This window comes from Sus scrofa, chromosome X, assembly GCF_000003025.6.
Source record: "Sus scrofa isolate TJ Tabasco breed Duroc chromosome X, Sscrofa11.1, whole genome shotgun sequence".
Lineage (NCBI taxonomy): Eukaryota > Metazoa > Chordata > Mammalia > Artiodactyla > Suidae > Sus > Sus scrofa.
The window spans coordinates 118395932-118416952 of NC_010461.5; the positions used below are offsets into that span (position 1 = coordinate 118395932).

Genomic DNA, 21021 nt, shown 5'->3' on the forward strand with positions numbered 1-21021 from the left:
CATCTGTTGAGAGGATCATATGGTTTTTATTCAGTTTGTTAATGTGATTGTTTTGTGGTTATTGAAAAATCCTTACATCCCTGTGATAAAACCCCCTTGTTCATGGTGTATGATCCTTTTAATGTACTGTTGGATTTGATTTGCTAGTATTTTGCTGAGGATTTTTGCATCTATTTCATCAGTCATATTGGCCTATAATTTTCTTTTTTTGTGACATCTTTGTCTGGTTTTGATATCAGGGTGATGGTGGCCTCATAGAATGAGTTTGGGAGTGTTCCTTCCTCTGAAATTTTCTGGAATAGTTTGAGAAGGACAGTGTTAACTCTTCTCTAAATGTTTGACAGAATTTACCTGTAAAGCCGTCTGATCCTGGACTTTTGTTTGTTGGGAGTTTTAAAATAAGTGATTAAATTCAATACTAATAATTGTTTTGTTCATAGTTTCCATTCTTCCTGTTTCAGTCTTGGATGTTTGTACCTTTGTAAGAATTTGTCCACCTCTTCTAGGTTGTCATTGTAGTCTCTTATGATCCTTTATATTTTTGTGATGTCCTTTGTAACTTTTTTTTTCTTTTTTTTTTTGTCTTTTTTGTCTTTTTGTTGTTGTTGTTGTTGTTGTTGCTATTTCTTGGGCTGCTCCCGCGGCATATGGAGGTTCCCAGGCTAGGGGTTGAATCAGAGCTGTAGCCACCGGCCTACGCCAGAGCCACAGCAACGCGGGATCCGAGCCGCGTCTGCAACCTACACCACAGCTCACGGCAACGCCTGATCGTTAACCCACTGAGCAAGGGCAGGGACTGAACCCGCAACCTCATGGTTCCTAGTCGGATTCGTTAACCACTGTGCCACGACGGGAACTCCCTTTGTAACTTTTTAATTTCTGATTTTATTGATTTGAACACTCCTCCTTTTTGTTCTTAATAAGTGTGACTAAAGGTTTATCAATTTTATTTTTTCAAAGTACCAGCTTATAGTTTCATTGGTCTTTTCTATTGTTTCCCTAGTCTCTACTTCATTTATTTTTGCTCTGAACTTTAATGATTTCTTTCCTTCTACTAACTTTGGGTTTTGTTGGTTCTTCTTTCTCTATTTCCTTTAGGTGTAAAGTTAGGTTGTTTATTTGAGAGTTTTCTTGTGGGTATGCTTGCTTTAAAAATTTTTTTTCTTATTATAAAATTTGTGCTCTCAGTAAGAAATCCAAATAGTAGGGGTATGCATACATCCCCCTGGAGACAGTATGTCATTCTAGAAGTGTTAAGGTATGTGTAAGTATAAATATTTTTCATTTAAAACATAAAATAGGAACATTATACCTATTCTTCAATAGCATGTGTTTAAAATAATAATTTCATAGATGTCTTTCCATGTTCCTGCATCCAGACCTGCTTCATCTTTTTAAAGACTGGATAGTTGATTTACCACTCAATTGCTGATGGAAGGACACTTTAATCAATCTCAGTATTTTACGCATAATATCTTTACACATTGACACATGGTATGGCAGTAGGTGGGTACTTGGGAACATTTTCTCCTAAAGTTTACATTTTGTGTTGACTAGAAATACAGGTGATGTGATTGGATTTTTTGTTGTTGTTGTCTTTTTAGGGCTGCACCCACAGCATATTGGAGGTTCTCAGGCTAGGGGTCAAATCAGAGCTGTAGCTGCTGGCCTACACCACAGCCACGCCAGATCTGAGCCGCATCTGCGACCTACACCACAGCTCATGGCAATGCCAAATCCTTAATCCACTGAGCGAGGCCAGGGCTCGAACCTGTGTCCTCATGAATGCTAGTCAAATTTGTTTCTGCTGAGCCATGACAGCAACGCCAAGTGATTGGATTTTTGAACACACTAAGTCTGGGTTCACAGTTGAACCTAAGCACTGGGATCTCATTATCACTAAAAGAATAGTGTCAAAGCTATGACAGTTACAAAACAATGAGTTAATCAAATGCTAATGTGGACTTGGATCACTTCAAATGGTAAGAATATAACTTGTCTGTAAAAAGGTCACTGTTACCTCATATAGGGGAAGTAACTATACTATTTCAATGTAGATAGCAAAATAAAATGTTTTCAGTATAAGTTCCAACATTCATTTGGTATCAATAAAATGGTCCAAAATATACTTGAAGACCAAGTTATAGCTATGTTGATGAAACATGAGATGTACTGTTTAAATTCAGCAGTTGAAAGAGTTCCTTTGAAAGAAGATGGGAAATGAGAAATTTATAATGTGCATTACTTCCAGACTGCATTACTCTTTGAAAACATATGACCAATCAAAATTTTGTTATTATTGTTACAATTTTTCCCTTTACATGCACATCGTTATGATAAACTAAAGCTCTCGTTTTCTGGGTACACACTCTTCTGTAAGAATAGAAAGAACAGTGAATCTTTAGTGACAGTAGATATAGAGCCTAGCTTGGGTTTTGAGGCAGTTATTTATATTCTGGTATAATATAAGTACTCAAAAAACAATCTGCTTTGTTCTGTGGCCATAAAAAAGAGAAAGGAATGGGTACCAAGTAGTTCTTAGGTGATGGCTGAATTTCCAGACAAATTCAAAAGCAGTTTCAAAACTTGAACTTTGGTGTTTCCATTTCCTGTAAGTAACACATGGAAAAGCTCTGCAATGTTAAGCATGTGTTCATTGGTAATGGTCATGTTTGTTAACAGTCTCAGCCCAACTAGTGCACAGTTGGCTTAAGGGAACCACAGAAAAAAATCCTCACAGACTAGATGGATATTTCTAACTTGCTTTGCTGTTAAACATTCACACTTAGGTTACTCAGTGCATTTAAAGCCTTGCCTTTAATCCTTTGGCTGGGATTGTTGATTATGTTCCAACAGTTGGAGTACCACCCAACTAAAAAATTATGGTTTGTTTAGCTGAAGGGGCTACATTGTTTCCAGAGTGATCAACATTTTTCAATAATTAGAGAAAAAAAATTTTTTAAGGTTTTAGTAATGCATCTCTGCGTAAGCATATACATACATACATACATACATACGTAAAATAATGAGAAATGAAATACAGCTCTCATCCTTTGTAAATCACTGGTTGGTTGCCAATTTGAATGATATTTTTTAATCAAGAAACCTATTCCTAGTTTTATTTTTAATTTTATTTAGAAATATAAAAAAGTATATATATACATCATTTTTTCTTCAAGTTTTATTGAGGTATAATTGACATGGAGCACTGTATAAGTTTAAGGTGTATAGCATAATGATTTGACTTATATACATCCTGAAGTGATTGCTACATTAATAACTACCAGTAATAATTGCTACTAATAATGTTTAGTGAACATCCATCATCTCATATAGATACAAAATAAAAGAAAAAGAAAAAAATGTTTTTGTTGTAATGAGAACTCAAAGATTTACTCCATTAAAAAATTTAATATGTAATATGCAGCAGCGTTAATTATATTTATCATGTTGTACATTACACCCCTAATACTTACTTATCTTTTAACTGGAGGTTTGTACCTTTTGTCTGCCTTCATCCAATTCCCCCGCCCCCTATCCCCAGTCTCTGCTAACCACAGATCTGATCTCTTTTTCCATGAGTTTGTTTCTTTGTTTTGAAGTATATTTGACCAACAGCACTATGTTAGTTCCTGTTACTCAACATAGTCATTTGATATTTATATACATTTCAAAATGATCACCGGTATAAGTCTAGTTATGATGTCACCATACAAATATATTGCATAGTTGCTGAATTTATTTCCCACATGGCACATTTCATACCCACGACACATTTATCTTGCAACTGGAAATTTTCACCTCTTAATCTCCCTCATTTATTTCTTTCCTCCCCTCCATCCCCTCTCTCCTCTGGAAATCACCTGTTTGTTCTCTTATCTATGAGCCTGCTTCTAACCCATCACATTTCCATCTCAGCTCTGGCCTCTAGAGAGCACAGAGCCAAGCTGTGAACAATTGGTATGACTTCCATATTTGGGAATTTTAGCACTTACTTTTGTCCTCTAACTCTTTTTTTGGCTTCTTTCTTTAATACTTTTAAATTATAATTGATTTACAGTGTTCTATCCATTTCTGCTGTACCAGCAAATGACCCATTTATACATATATATATATATATATTCTTTTCCTCATACTATCTTCCACCATATTCTATCCTAAGAGATTGGATATAGTTCCCCGTGCTGTACACTAGGACCTCATTGCCTATCCATTCTAAGTGTAATAGTCTGCATCTACTAGTCTCAAACTCCCAGTCCATCCCACTCCCTCCCTGCCCCCTTGGCAACCACAAGTCTCTTCTCTTATATCTGTAAGTCTGTTTCTGTATGTAGATAGGCTCATTTGTGCCATATTTTATTTTATTTTATTTATTTGTTTTTGTCTTTTTAGGGCCGCATCCACGGCATATGGAGGTTCCCAGGCTAGGGGTCGAATCAGAACTGTAGCCGCTGGCCTACACCACAGTCACAGCAATGTCAGATCCAAGCCGTGTCTGCAACCTACACCACAGCTCATGGCAATGCCGGATCCTTAACCCACCGAGCGAGGCCAGGGATTGAACCTGTGTCCTCATGAATGCTAGTCAGATTCGTTTCCACTGAGCCACGATGGGAACTCCCATTTGTGCCATATTTTAGATTCCACATATAGGTGATACCATATGGTATTTGTCTTTCTCTTTTTGACTTACTTGACTTAGTATGATAATCTCTAGTTCCATCCATATTGCTACAAATGGGAGGGAGTGGGATGGATCCAGAGCCTCTCATCATTGTTAGTAGGAGAAATAATGTCAGTTTTTTCCTCTGAATGGACTTACTTTTAGTTCTCATTTCTTAGAGAAATTTGTCACGGGACTCTCTATAAGGGGTATTATATACTGCAATGAATGATAGTAACTGGTGGATTAAAAACTTGAGGGGGCTTCTCAGTGTATCTTCTACTCCTTTTTCTTTGCTTTGCTTGAGCTAGTCCTGTATTTCTCCTCAACACTCCAAAGGCAAAAGTTATTCCACTGTTTGTGCTCACCATGTGCTGTCCCTAAACTATGTCACTTTCACCCCTATTATATCCATGATGCTATTATATCCATGAAACATTTGTTTACATTTGCACCAATTCCAGTTTTCTAGAAGGACTTAAGAAGGCTTAGTCTGTGAGTGCTCAAACATTTAGCTCTGTTATAGGAAGCTGGTGTTAGGGTATACACATGAATATAACTTTGCTACTGTCATTTTATTTTTCCTCTTATCTAATTACAGAATTACAGTTAGGGACAAGGAGTCTGAGGAAAATGTAGATTATGAAAAACAGCTTAATGGATATGAAGAAAAATATTCAGAAAATTCCAGAGAATCCTGACCTAAGGAAATGTTTCACCTAAGTTGTTCATTGCAGCAGTGGCAATTTCAATGAAGGTTTAAAATTTTTTAAAAAAATAATAATAATTTTTTAAAAAGTAGTTTCCCCTGTGTTGTAGCGGGTTAAGTATCTGGCATTGTCTCCACAGTGGCTTCGGTCACTGCTGAGGCACGGGTTTGATCCTTGGCCTGGCACAGTGGATTAAGGATCCGGTGTTGCCACAGCTGTGGCTCATATTCAATTCCTGGCCCAGAAACTTTCATATGCCGTGGGTACACCATATGTGTGTGTGTGTGTGTGTGTGTGTGTGTGTGTGTGTGTGTGTGTGTGTGTGTGTAGATATATGTATAATATATATGTGTGTGTATGTATTACCAGACCTTCACATATTTGTACTCAGTTCCAAAAATTAGGTTGAATTTTCTGCCTGTAGATCATCTGGTTAGCATTTGCAGTTACATGTACCTGTTAGTATTTTAATAACTTCTCCCCCACTCCCCCTCAAAAAAAAGTAGAGTGTAAGGTGTTTGTGTAGCTATTACGATAAGAAAGCAAAAAATACTTTTAAAGAAACTGTATTTTTTCTTCCCCCTATTGTTTTAATTTTTTGTGGCTTTTGTGCTTTCCCTGCCCCAGATTCCAACTCAGGCAGAATTTTTCTGGTCATTCTTATGTAACACAAACCACAGAACCTTCTTAGTTTAGGAATAACAATGTCTTGCTCAGTATAATTGCCATTACTTGACTCTTCTTTTACTTTTTTTTAATTTTAATGATTTTTATTTTTCCATTATAGTTGGTTTGCAGTGTTCTGTCAATTTTCTACTGTACAGCAAAGTGATCCAGTCATATATATATATATATATATATATATATATATATATATATATATTCTTTTTCTCACATTATCCTCCATCATGTTCTTTCACAAGTGACTACATATAGGATCTCATTGCTTATCCACTCCAAATGCAATAGTTTGCATCTATTAACCCCAAGGTCCCAACTTGACTCTTCTTTTAATTTTTTTTTTGTCTTTTGTCTTTTTTTAGGGCTGCACCAGTGACATATGGAGGTTCCCAAGCTAGGGGTGTAATCAGAGCTGTAGCTGCCGGCCTACGCCACAGCCACAGCAACACAGGATCTGAGCAACATATGCAACCTACACCACAGCTCACGGCAACGCTGGATCTCTTCTTTTATTTTTTATTTTTATTTTTTTTTTGTCTTTTTGCTATTTCTTGGGCCGCTCCCACGGCATATGGAGGTTCCCAGGCTAGGGGTCTAATTGGAGCTATAGCCACCAGCCTACGCCAGAGCCACAGCAACGCAGGATCTGAGCCGCATCTGCAACCTACACCACAGCTCACAGCAACGCCAGATCATTAACCCACTGAGCAAGGGCAGGGACCGGACCCGCAACCCCATGGTTCCTAGTCGGATTCATTAACCACTGTGCCACGACGGGAACTCCCGGATCTCTTCTTTTAAAGTGAACTTTTCTTTCCCAAGTTCTTCCACACTCCAAGAAGAAGCGTGAAGTTGTAGAAGGCAGGAGTGGTGGCTTACTTGTGGCTTTTCTCATCTTTGTTTTTTTGTTTTATTTTTTTTGGCTTTGCCCATGGCATGGAGAAGTTCCCAGGCCAGGGATCAAACCTGTGCCACAGCAGTGACCCAAGCTATAGCAGTGAAAATGCTGAATCCTTAATTTCTAGGCCACCAGGGAACTCCAATGGAACCTTTGTGGTTTCTATTCTTTTCCTTCTATCTTGCCAACCATATATATATATTTTTTTTGTCTTTTGTCTTTTTTTTGTTGTTGTTGTTGTTGCTATTTCTTGGGCCGCTCCCGCGGCATATGGAGGTTCCCAGGCTAGGGGTTGAATTGGAGCTGTAGCCACCGGCCTACGCCAGAGCCACAGCAACACAGGATCCGAGCCACGTCTGCAACCTACACCACAGCTCACGGCAACGCCGGATCCTTAACCCACTGAGCAAGGGGCAGGGACCGAACCCGCAACCTCATGGTTCCTAGTCGGATTCGTTAACCACTGCGCCACGACGGGAACTCCCATATTTTTTTTAATTGAAGTATTATTGATTTATAATGTTGTATTCATTTCTGCTGTACAGCAAAGTGATTCTTTTTAATATTCTTTTCCATTATGGTTTATCATAGGAATTTGAACATAGTTCTCTGTGCTATATAGTAGGATCTTATTGATTTTCCCCTCCATGTATAATAGCTTACATCTTCTAACCCCAGCCTCCCCCCATCCCTCCACTTTGGCAACCACAAGTTTGTTCTCTGTGTCTGTGAGTCTGTTTCTATTTCATAGATAGGTTCATTTATGTCATATTTAGGTTTCCATATATAAGTAATATCATATAATGTTTGTCTTTCTCTTTCTGACTTCACTTAGTATGAGAATCTATAGGTCCATCCACATAGCTGCAAATGGCATTATTTCATTCTTTTTTATGGCTGAGTAATATTCTGTTGTATGTATGTACCACATCTTCTTATCCATTCCTCCATTGATGGAAACTTAGATTGCTTCCATGTCTTGACTATTGTGAATAGTGCTGCAATGAACATAAGGGTGCATTTATCTTTTTGAATTGTAGCTTTCTCCAGATGTATGCCCAGGAGTGGAATTGCTGGATCATATGGTAGTTCTATGTATAGTTTTCTGAGGAACCTCCATACTATTTTCCAAAGTGGCTGCCCCAATTTACCTTCCCACTAACTGTGTAGGAGGATTCCCTTTTCTTTACACTCTCTTCAGCATTTGTTATTTGTAAACTTTTATGATGGCCATGCTGATTGTTGTGAGGTAGTACCTCATTGTAATTTTGATTTGCATTTTTCTAATAATTAATGATGTTGAGCATTTTTTCATATGCCTGTTGGTCATTCATATTTATTCTTTGGAGAAATGTATATTTATGTCTTTTGCCCATTTTTTCTTTTTTAAAAATTTTTAAATTATAGTTGATTTATCTGCCTGTTTTTCGATTGGGTTATTTGTTTTGCTGTTGGTGTTGAGTTGTATGAGTTTTTTTTTATATTTTGGAGATTAAGCCTTTCAGCTGCATCGTTAGCAACTATTTTCTCCCATTCCATAGGCTGTGTTTTCATTTTTTCTTGGTTTCCTTTGCTGTGCAAAAGCTTGTAAGTTTGACTAAGTCCAATTTGTTTATTTTTGTTTCTATTTCTTATTGCCTTGGGAGACTGACCTAAGAAAACATTGGTACGATTTATATCAGAGAATGTTTTGCCTATGATCTCTTCTAAGAGTTTTATGGTGTCATGTCTTATGTTTAAGTCTTTAATCCATTCTGAGTTTATTTTTGTGCTTGGTGACAGGGTATGTTCTAACTTCATTGATTTACATTTGGTTGCCAACCATATTTCTGATCCTTCCAGTACTGCAGAACAGGGAATGAGAAGTAAAGGAAGCATAAAAATTTGAATTTGACTAGTACTGTCCTGGTGATCAGATGCTTGTGCTTTCTGTGACTGGCATTAATTTAAAGTTCAGGGGTACCTCAGGTGTTCTCATGAGTTTTCCCTTCCCCTCTATTAGGCCTCTCATACATGTAGTCCACTTGACAAGGTAAAATATCTGTGTGCTCCCTTATTCCATTCTTAGTCCCTTAGGCAACCTACATTACCTTCAACTTTCCCTTTCTGGATCTTCCTTATGGGTAGTCCACATTCAAAAATATTCAAACATTATTTGCTTGGACAAAATCTGGAGTTCAGGTCACCAAGTCCATTGTCTGACTTCTCCTTCACTATGCCTTCAAAGCTGTCAGCCATCTATTTCTTATACTTTCAGTTTTCCTTGAAAGTATACAATACCAATTGATGTGTTTTGCAAACTTCTAGGGACTCAGTTTGAGAAAAAGGGAAATTACTAACAAGTCTCTTGAAACTTGTCCCCAATATCTCCTTGAATCCATTCTCACTAGGTCTGTCTTTTCACCTGACCTCTGAATATGTGCAGATATTTCATATCCTCAAAACATTTTCCCTTGTCTCTGGAGAACCCCCAAACTACCCATCCTATTTTTTCTTTCACTTGCTGTCACTTTATCTGTTATTGGGAATGCGCATCTTACCACAGTGCTTGACACCTGGGACATTTCCTGTTTGCTGGTCCTCGTTTTGAGATTTTGTTGGCCTAGGGAATACAGGTTATTTTAAAAAATGAGACTTGGCTTCAAAGGGCACTGGACTTCTAAAAATTAGACTGAGCTGAAATTATTAGAAAACTAAATCATTCAGTAGCTGAATATCCCATACTGAGGTTTGTATACTCATAAACTAATTTTTTTACTGTGGGAAAAATATACATAGCACAAAATTTATCATCTTAACCATTTTAGTTACAGTTCAACAGTATTAATAAGTACATGCACATTGCTGTGCAACCATCACTACCATCCATCTCCAGAATGCTTTTCATCTTGGAAACTGAAACTCTTTATCTATTAAATAATAACTCCCTATTCCCTCTCCTCTTAGTCTCTGGAAACCACCATTTGCCTTTCTTTCTCTGTGATTTAAACTAGCCTAGGTACCTCACATAAGTAAAATTATAAAGTATTTGTCTTTTTGTGACTACTTTATTGCATTTAGCATGATGTCTTGAAGCTTCATCCATGTTGTATCATATGATAGGATTTCTTTTTTTATGGCTAAGTCATATTCTATTGTGTTTAGACCTCATTTTGCTTATCCATTCATCTGCTGATGGACATTTGAGTTGCTTCAATGTTTTAGCTATTGTGAATAATGTTGCTGTGAACATGGGTATATAAATTATCTGATTCAGACTCTGCTTTCATTTATTTTGGGAATATACCCAGAAGTGAAGCTGTGAATTATATGGTAAAATTAAATTTAATTTTTTGAGAGACCACCATATTGTTTTCCATAGCAGCTGAACCATTTTTCATTTCTAACAGTAGAGCACAGCATTCTAATTCCTTCATATCCCTAACAGCACTTGTTTTCTGGGTTTTGTTTTGTTTTGTTTTTTAGTAGTAGCCATTCTAATGGGTATAAGGTGGTATCTGATTGTGTCTTTAATTTGAATACCCTTAATAATGAGTGATGTTGAGTATCTTTTTATGTGCTTATTGACCATCTGTGTATTTTCTTTAGAGAAATGTGTATCCAAGTGCTTTGCCCATTTTTGAATCAGATTTTTTGTTGTTGAGTTTTAAGAATTAATATATATGTTGGGGATAATTATCACTTATAAAATATGTGATTTATAAATATTTTCTTCTATTCCATAGGTTGCCTTTCTATCATTTGTGAACAGAAATAATTTTACTTCTTCCTTTCCTTTTCTTTTTCTTGCCTAATGCTCTTCCTAGGACCTCCAGTATTATGGTTGAAATGAGTAGTATTTTTGCCTTATTCCTGATTTTACAGTTAAAGCATTCAGTCTTTCAGTATTGAGTATGATGTTTACTCTGGGTTTTTAGTATACATTGAGGTAGTTTCCTTCTATTCCTTGCTTATTGAGTGTTTTCATCCTAAAAGAGTGTTGAGTTTTGTCAAATGCTTATCATTATCAATTGAGGTAATCGTGTGGTATGTTATATGGATTGGTTTTCATATGTTGAACCATCTTTGCATTCAAGGAATAAATCTCACTTGGTCATGGTGCATAATCCTTTTAATGCACTATTAAATGTGCTGTGCTAGTATATTGAGAATTTTTCCATCAATGTTCAAAAGAAATATTGGCTTGTGGTTTTCTTTTCTTATAATGTCTTTGTCTGGCTTTAGTATCAGGGTACTGCTGGCCTCATAGAATGAGTTAGGAATTTTTTCCACCTCTTCAGTTTTTTGGAAAAAATTGAGAGATAGTGGTGTTGGTTCTTTTTTAAATGTTAAAATTCACTAAATGAAAAAGAATTTTTAGTGAGCATTCCTCAAATGAAATAAAATGGCTACCATTTACCTCAAGAACATTGAATAAATATTGAGTAAACAAAATCATCTGATTTTTGCCACATAATATGCATTGAGTAACATTCCTTTTCCTTTCATATAATTTAGAACAGAGGCCCTCAATATTTGGTTTAACATAACATACATACTAGGCTCTGTAACACCTGTGACACACTTCAGTGGATATTCTCAAGGTCCTACGCAAGTACTGAATATGGCATGTTTCATGATCCTTCTCTCTTGGACATAATGTCTCCCCTAACACCCCTTTTTCCTGGTGAACTACTGATATTAAGCTCAAGCATTTGCTCCATTTTACATATATTTATTTAGTGCCTACTATGTACAAGGAGTTTATGTTGATTATGCAAAAGTAAATCTAAAATTCCATCAAGATAAAGTCTGTCTAGTAGGAGTGACAGCAATATAGAATTGCTGACTCAGCAACTACTTAATAAGTAGCTTTCCATGAGACAAAAACTCAGATTCATATCATTGAATATGCCACAGGAGAGCAGTTTGGTAAGGTACTTTGCAAGTGTGTGAATATCAGTATGTTGCTATGGTATCTGATCAAAAGTGTTGTAATAGAAGAGACTACAAAACTATCTTTGTGATGGTAGTTACAGATTGCTTTATGGGATGAAATAAAGGTGTGATTAGGTTATTAACCTTTTGCAGTTTTGCTTTTGCCGTGGAATACGGTCATCCCTCATTTCTAAGGGGCTTGATTCCAGGACCCTTAGGGGATACCAAAACCCACTGATGCTTAGGTCCCTTACATAAAATGGCAAGTTTTGCATAAATTACACATCCTCATATATTTAAAATCATCTCTAGATGACTTATAATACCTAACACAATGTAAGCAAAATGTAAATAGTTACTAGCACGCAGCAAATTCAAGTATTGATTTTTGGAGCTTTCTGGATTTTGGGGGGGAATACTTTTGATCCATGGGTGGTTGACTGCAGATGCAGACTGTGGATTTGGAGAGCCAACTATACTTGAACAAAGGAAGACATAATAAGCCTGCCATTTTATCACCATGTTCCATATTTCTGAGCATGGAAAGGAGCCTAGACAAAGGGATTCTCAGTTCTTCCTCCCTGTCCCTGAATAAAACAGGGTTCCGTACATCCACTTGAGCAGACAGGGCTCACTCCTCGACTGAGTGATAAGAGGAATAAAGTCTAGACAAATAGTGTATGGTGTCACTTACATGTAGAATCTAAAAAATAATACAAATGGATGTAAATGCCAAACAGAAACAGACTCACAGATGTAAAAAACAAAGCAGTGGTCACCAGAGGGGAGAGGGGAATGGGTGAGGGACAAACTAGGGGTATGGGATTAAGAAATACATAGCATTGTACTTTCAGCTATCCCTCAAGTCTTCTTTACACACAACCAGGCAACTTCTTAGGTGCGTGCTTTTGGAGTTTTCTTTGTAGTCTTCACATGCATTCTCACATCACGATTTTAACTTTGGTGGAAATGTTCCTTGGTCCTCTGTTATAGGAGTCTTATCACCTCACCAACTAACACTGAACTCCATCAATTCTCTGCTGGAAAAAAAAATGTTTTCTGTGAAGTCTTCCTTTACTCTTGTGATCGCTCTGGTCCTTCTTCTTAAATGTCATATAGCTAATGAGTTTCTTCTTTGTCTTTATCACAGTAATATTATTGTAGGGGGTTCTCAATGCCTCTCTTATCCTCTGTGTTGGATGCCCAGCAAAAGCAGGAATTGTGTCTGGTATGTGTGACCTTTCTTCCTGTTTTTTCACATAGGATCCCCTGACACAGGTCAAGTGTACTCCTGATTCCCTTTTTCATTGACTGATGACTCTTGACACTACTTTCTGGTCTTCCTTTACTTCTGTTCAACTTAATGCATCCTCTATAAATCATAAAGTACATAATCTATATAATCCTTACCCTCAAGAAACTTTAAGTTGAAAGGAAAAAACAAGAACAAGAATCCCAAGAGTAAGAGGTATACAGTGATAAATGCTAAGACGTACTTTTTATCTGAGTTTGGACAGTTTAGGAGATGGACTAGCACATCGAACCTCCAAAGTTATGCTGCAATATGTGTAGTTAATCCTTCAAATGCCCTCAGTCAATTTCTCTAAAAACATCAGAAGGAAGAAAGTAAAAGTAGACCTTGGAGCCTATTTTAACCTATGATTGCTCTCTCTAAAATAGTTTCTTACTAGACTGCTCCTTCCTCCCTCAGGAAATTGAAATGGTGCACAAAGTATCCATTTCCTTTTTATTTTTATTTTTTCTCCCGTGGCTTAAGCACAGGTTTCCAACTTGGCAGGATATAGCAGGTTGTTTGCAAAAACAAAAGAAGAATCAGTGTTTTCTTAAAGATAACTTCAGTCTAAAAATAGATAATAGCTATTTTATTTGCAGTTCATACCTACCAGCCTTTCTTCGTGTTCGGCAAGCTCCATTCTGCCTTTTTGATAAACCAAGGAGAGAAAAGTATCAGGTGGTAAAGGACAAGGACTTCATGCTGTCAACCCTGCCACTCTTGCAGAGTGATACAGCCTACCCCATCTTTAGCAGCATCACTCAGCCCCGCAAGGGACACGGCAGCCCCTCAGCAGGCGCTAGCCACAAGCTCCTCATTGGCTTTCTCGGCTCCCACAGAAGTCCTACATGTTGAACGAAGAAGATGATGAAGGTGCCCAGGCAGGCCCTAGATTCTCTTTTCTCTCCCTCTTTTTAAAATTTTTTTACTGTAGTTGATGTACAATGTTCTGTCAATTTTTGCTGTACAGCAAAGTGACTCAATCACACACAGACACACATACATATATATGCATATATAACTTCTTGTTCTCACCTTATCCTCCATCAGGCTCCATCGCAAGGGACTAGATATAGCTCCCTGTGCTATACAACAGGACCTCATTGCTTATCCACTCCAAGTGCAGTAGTTTGCGTCTACGAACCCCAAACTTCCAGTCCATCCCCCTCCCCTAGATTCTCTTTTCAACACTCCTAAAAGACCCAGGGTTACTGGGACCTGCCTGCCTCTGAATTAGGACTCCGCAGTCACTGAGTAATGATTTATCCTTGGGGGAAATTCTGTATTTCTTTTGCTGCTTCTAAAGAATAGTCAGGTCATTGGCCTCATGTGAATTACACATTAACCTGTTTAAAAAAAAAAATACCTCCGGGAGTTCCTGCTGTGGTGCAACAAATTAAGGATCTGGTGTTGCCACAACTGTGGTGTAGATCCCAGCTGAGGCCTGGGAACTTCCGTATGCTGTGCATGTGGCCAAAAAAAGAAGAAAATTTCTTCAGCTAGTGTGTTCTTTGAGTCTCATAAAAATGCTGAAAATAAGGCATGGTGAGGTTATCAACTGCATGCACATACGTGAGGAAACAGAGGCACCACGACTCGCCAGACCCAACCTGCCCTTAATCTTTTCAGCCAATGAAAACCTCAACTATGTTTAAAGGACTGACACAGACTGCCAAATTCCTTCTTTCCCACCTCAGAAAGTCCCCAGTCTTTCCTTTCTACCTCAGAAAAATAAGAGTTTATTTTCTGTTCCGAGAATGGCCCGTATGTTTGAGCTTGATTTTTCTTTCTCTTTTTTGGCTGTCTCACCAAAGAGATAGAAGACCTCTGACCAAGTCTAGATCTTCTGTTCTGTAGACTGTAAAATTCTATTATTTTATTTTTCTTTGTTGATTTATTCCTGGGAAAAAATCTTATTTCTGGTAAATTTCCTGGCAAAGCTTCTTTCTTGGGTGATCATTGTCAAGTTGGGTTCAGTTCAACACACTACTGGATGCAAGTGCAGGACAGCCCTTTAGTGGTGCCTTCCACAAAGGCTTGCGGTGGCAGAGGTGTCAAGAAAGGAGCACTGTGTTTGCCAGGCTCTTGATTTCGGTTGCTGGATCTCATTTGTTTTATAAGTATGTCATTGAGAAACTCTGTATTATATGATGTGTTAATCAAATATTCTAGGCTTTGTGGAAGTGTGTCCTTGTGCCCTGCTGGTAGGCTGGAGTACTGTCATTTCTGTTTGTGAGCCTCTATTCTGTTTGCCTCAAAATCAAATAATGTCTGTAGTTGTATCCCAGGAAAGAAAGAGCCTTCCCATACACTTGGGCTACTTAGTAGTTACCAAGCAAAATACACTCTTTTTCCTTCTACATTCTCCTCCAACGCATGTGAAAGGAGGCTGTCTGATTCAGAGTAAGGAGGGAGGTACCGTTTTTACCACGTTCCGCTAACTGATTTGATGGGCAGATAAAGTGCTTAGAGGATGGAATAAGGAGAACAGTTCCTTCTGTTTATATGCTAAGCTTCAGGGTCATAACTACCACTTCCCCCTTCGTTAAAATCCAATATGGCAAGTAAAACAATAATGAAATTTACACACGAACTTCTACAACTGCTGTCGATCCCGCCTGGATCCCTGTGCCACACCTTTAAGGAGTATTTATTACAACTCCTCTACGCCGTCAGGCACTCCGTGCTGGGACTAAATGGTTAACAAAATTGACACGCATTCCAGCCCCATAGAAATGACCTTGTAGAGAAGGGAGATAGACAATAAGTGGACTAAATGAGTGAATTATAGTAATTTAGATGCTAACTAGCTCTATGGATAAAAATCAGGGGAAAGGAAGGGGTGTGCTGAGGTGTGGTGGGTGCAAATTTCAATCCAGTGGGAGCGAAGGCCTCGCCAAGAAGGTGTTATTGAGGCACCATCATGAAAAAGGTGAGGAAAATGGGCCACCTCTTATTCAGCTGTTGGGTTTGTTTTGTTTTGTTTCTTTCTTTTTTATGGCTACACCCACAGCCTATGGAAGTTACGGGGCCAGGGGCTGAATCCAAGCTGCAGATGCAACCTATGCCGCAGCTGTGGCAACACCAGATCCTTTAACCCACCGCGTTGGGCCAGTGCCTCTGCAGGGATCCCATCCACTGCAGTTGGATTCTTAACTCACTGCACCACAGTGGGAACTCCCTCAACTATGTTCTCTTGAGCCGGTTGTTACCTTCTCTGCACCTCAGTTTGCTCCTTTGTGATTGGAGAGTAAATGAGCTACCTGGCAGTTATCTTAAGGTTAAATGAGAATATATTAGTAAACTCCCTACCACACAGTAAATGATTCATAAATAGTAGCTTTATTAAAAATGGATCGGGAGTTCCCGTTGTGGCGCAGTGGTTAACGAATCCGACTAGGAACCATGAGGTTGCGGGTTCGGTCCCTGCCCTTGCTCAGTGGGTTAAGGATCCGGCGTTGCCGTGAGCTGTGGTGTAGGTCGCAGACGCGGCTCGGATCCTGCGTTGCTGTGGCTCTGGCGTAGGCCGGTGGCTACAGCTCCAATTAGACCCCTAGCCTGGGAACCTCCATATGCCGCGGGAGCGGCCCAAGAAATAGCAAAAAGAAAAAATAAATAAATAAATAAAAATGGATCGCCTTCAGTAATAGTCTTCTGAGGGTGTTGCCTAACATGAATTCATGCGAGTTATTGTTTTCTTTATACCCCTTTTGATATTAATTAGCTTTTTAGCCAACTTTTCTCTCTTGGTTTCTAAATTTTAAAGCTGCCAAGTTGTTAAGAAGTATTAAAAATGTGATCTCCATTCATCAGTTACACTGTCTGCCAAGGGAATGGGACTTAATGAGTGGATTAGAATTGTCAGCTCCCCTGAGTTCATTACTTCCTATGGAAGAACAGAGAGAGAAGCCATCAATAGAAACCTTTAAGAAAGTTTCTATGAGCTAGAAAGAGCCTAAAACAGGAACATGGCTTCAAGGAGATTGAAACATGACCTAGCTATAAATATATGTTTGCAAAATCAATCTAGGATAATAAAATGAACATGTAGCTTTTTGTTCTAAATGCCAGAGTTACTTTGCACAGTGTCAACAAGAAAAAGAAATTGAAATGTTACAAGAAACAAAAGAGTCAAACATAATTATGACTAGAAAATGAATCAAAAAGAAATACGTCCCAGTCTGAAAATTGATACGTTAAGCAGTAATAATGCATTCATGTCCAAAGGGGCAAATCATCAATTTAAGGAGCCAGATTTTCCTGGGAGAATTTTCAGTGATTTAGATGTGGGATTTTCCACTGAAGTCTTTCAAAATTTTAACTGTTAGTAAACACCTAGCATTTTGTCTTAGTAACTTGACCTGGAAGTGCGGCATTTCCAGGACATTCAGGAAACTTGAGGGTAGGAGTAAGTTTGTATGAAGGTGGAGGAGAGGTGGGCACAGGACACTGAAATGTCAGAGTTCCAATCAGATTGAGTTCATTTTTTGCTCACTCTTTTTTTTGGTCTGAATCTTGACTGTAGGCTTAACGCACCATAGTCATTATTTATGACATGATAGCTTTGGGACTATCAATGAAAGATTATAATTTTCCAGCAGGGTGAATTTGTGTGTACTGAGAGAATTAACCTCTAGGTCTGGTTAGCTACTTTTCTGCAATTTGCCCATTCCCACTTTCTTGAAACAGTTTTCGCTTCCTGGGACAGCAACCTCTTGGATTTCCTCCTTCCACATTAGGCATTGTTTCTTAGCTTCATCTGTTAACTCTGTGTCCTCATCCACACCTCCTAAGGCTAAGGACATGAGGCCAGTCCTTAGGCCTGGGCTCTCCTCTATGCTTAATCCTAGGTGACTCATTCAGCTCTCTGATTGAAATTACATCTCTAAACTTTGGTCTCCCAAATGTAGGTCTCTGTCATCCAGGTTCTCTCCTGACATTTACATACAACTGTCTGCATCTCCATGTCTATGTCTAATTGGCACATCAAACTTTGGATGTCCAAAACTAAGCTCCCACTTCCTTATCTAAATACAAAGGAGCATGATTGCTGGGTCATGTGTATAATAATATGTTTAATATCCTAAAAAATGGCCAAACTGTCTTTCAAAGTGCCCATACCATTTTGCATTGTGACCAGCAGTGAAAGAGAAATCTTATTGTTCCACGTCCTCACCAGTTTTTGCTGTTGTCAACATTCCCGATTTTAGCCATTTTAATAGGTGTGTGGTGGTAGCTCGTTGTCTTGAGGATACATGATGTGAAGCAGCTTTTCATGTTCTTCTTTGACATCTGTATATCTTTTTCAGTGAAGTGCCTGTTGAGTTCTTTGGTCCTTTTTAAATCTGGTTGTCTGCTTTCTTATTATTGAGTTTTAGAAGTTTGGGATATTTTGGGTAACAATCTTTATCAGATGTGTTTTGAAAATATTTTCTGCCAGTTTGTGGCTTATCTTTTTATTCTGTTGACAGTGTATTTCACATAGCAGAACTTTAAAATTTTAATGATGACTAGCTTATCAAATCTTTCTTTCATGGGCCATACCTTTGTGTTGTGTATAAAAAGCATTGCCATCTCCAAGGTCATGTACGTTTTCTCCTATGTTATCTTCTGGAAGTTTTATGGTTTTGTGTTTTACATTTGAGTCTACAATCCATTTCGAGTTAAGCTTTGTGAAGAGTTTAAAGTCTGTGTCTAGATTATTATTATTTTTTTTTTTTGAGTGTGGATATCCAGTTGTTTTAGCACCATTTGTTGAAAAAACTATCTTTGCTCCATTTAGTGCCTTGGCTCTTTCATCAAAGATCAGTTGACAGTATTTGTGTGGGTCTATTCATGGGCTCTCCATTCTGTTCCTTAGATCTAGTTGTCTATTCCTTTACCAGTACCACACTGTCTTGGTGACTGTAGCAGGTATGTATACCTTCTGTTGCCTCCCCAAGCATATGGGATTAGTTCTGGAATTGCAATTTTGCTGGTGAAGCCAGATCATAAGGCTGTGGCTGGGTCCACAGTGGAGTCTGTGGTTGGCAGGCCTCTTACCAGGGGCTTAGGCATGGATCCTATCAGGTCTTTGGGTGGATTGAACTGCCTCCAGGGTCCAATCCAGTAGGGTTGGCACTGGGACAAGAGTCAACTTTAGTGTTCACAGTTCGGTCCTCAGACAGTGGGTCTGTTACAAATTGTGTGTGTGTGTGTGGAGGGGGGTGCTTTTGCTGGGTCAGTAGGTGGGTTCCTAGGCAAGCAGGACTCCTTGAAGACTAAGGCTAGAAGGGGCTGACTCCTACTTACCGGATCCTTTTTAGGATCTCCAGGGGCATAGACAGGAGTGTCTCCTGCTAGGACCCTGGGCTGGCAGAACTGCAGCTGGGAGGGGTCAGAGCCCAGCTACAGGGCTGTTTTACAATCTCTGGTCAGACTGAGTTTGGCAGACTTACCTCTAGGGCCTCCCAGGCTATGCCTGGGTGGGCTGGAGACAGGTCATAGGCCACTTTATTGTCCGTAGCCAGGACCAAGATCTGTGGGCCTTTTACCTGAGACACAAGTAGGTGTGACTCCTCACAGATCCCTTGTTGGAGGATGCTAGTGGCAGAACCAAGGACAAATGGGCTGAGGCTGAGTCCACAGGGGTTATGAACCTGTTTCTGGGTCTGTCAGTGGCACCATGGTGGGCAAGTCAGCCCCTTGGGTATGCCTGCCTTCTAAAGACAGCTTACCTCAGACCCCATCAGGGATTCACAACCCTCGACCTGGATTCGAGTTCCCACAAAGGCACTTTTGCCCATGGATGGCTGCCGAGTCACTATTGCTGAGGGAGGATATGTGTGAGGACCTTCTATTCTGCCATCTTGCTGATGTCACTCTTGTTACTATTTTTATTTTTTTTAATTTAAAAATTTTTTAAGTTTGGTTTTTATCTTTTGGGCCATGTCCGTGGCCTGCAGAAATTCCCGGGCCAGGAATCAAACCCACGCCACAGCAGTTATCTGAGCCAATGCAATGACAATGCCAAATCTTTAACCCACTGCACCACCTGGGAACCCCCTGTTATTATTTTTAAATAACAGCTTTATTGAGATGTATTTCACATATCTTAAAGCCTATAATTTAGTGATTTTTAAAATATTTGAGTTGTGAAACCACTACCACAATTTAATTCTAGACCATTTTTATCACCCCCCAAAATAAAACCCCTTAGCAATTATTACCAGTCTCCCCATTCACCTAGCCTTAGCCAACTGCTACTGTATAAATGGAATCACAGAAAATGTGGTCGCTTTTGACTAATTTATTTCACTTAGTAAATATTTACATAATTGATCCATGTTGTAGCATGCATCAGTACTTCATTCCATTTTTACTGCAGAATAATATTACATTGTATAAATATATGATATTTTATTTATCCATTTATCTGTTGTTACATTTTGGGGTGATTATAAATAATGCTGCTATGAACATTTGTTATTAAGTTTCTGTGTGAATGGAAATAAATTCTCTTGGGTATATACTTAGAAGTGGAATTACTGAATCATCTAATAGGTATATGTTTATTTTAAGGAAATGGCCAAGTATTTTTGGAGCCATACATATTAGAGATTAAATCTTTTTGAGAAAAGATCACTTATCTTTTTTTTTTTTTTTTTTTTTTTTTTTTTTTTTTTTTTTGGTCTTTCTGTCTTTTTGCCATTTCTAAGGCTGCTTCTGCGGCATACGGAGGTTCCCAGGCTAGGGAACCTAGGGGTCTAATCAGAGCTGTAGCCGCCAGCCTACACCAGAGCCACAGCAACGTGGGATCCGAGCCGCGTCTGCAACCTACACCACAGCTCACGGCAACGCCGGATTTAACCCACTGAGC

At 38.7% G+C, this 21021-nt stretch overlaps 1 pseudogene; it reads right to left on the bottom strand.

Moving 5' to 3' along the window:
* Window positions 2283-19948, bottom strand: LOC102157536 (annotated as a pseudogene).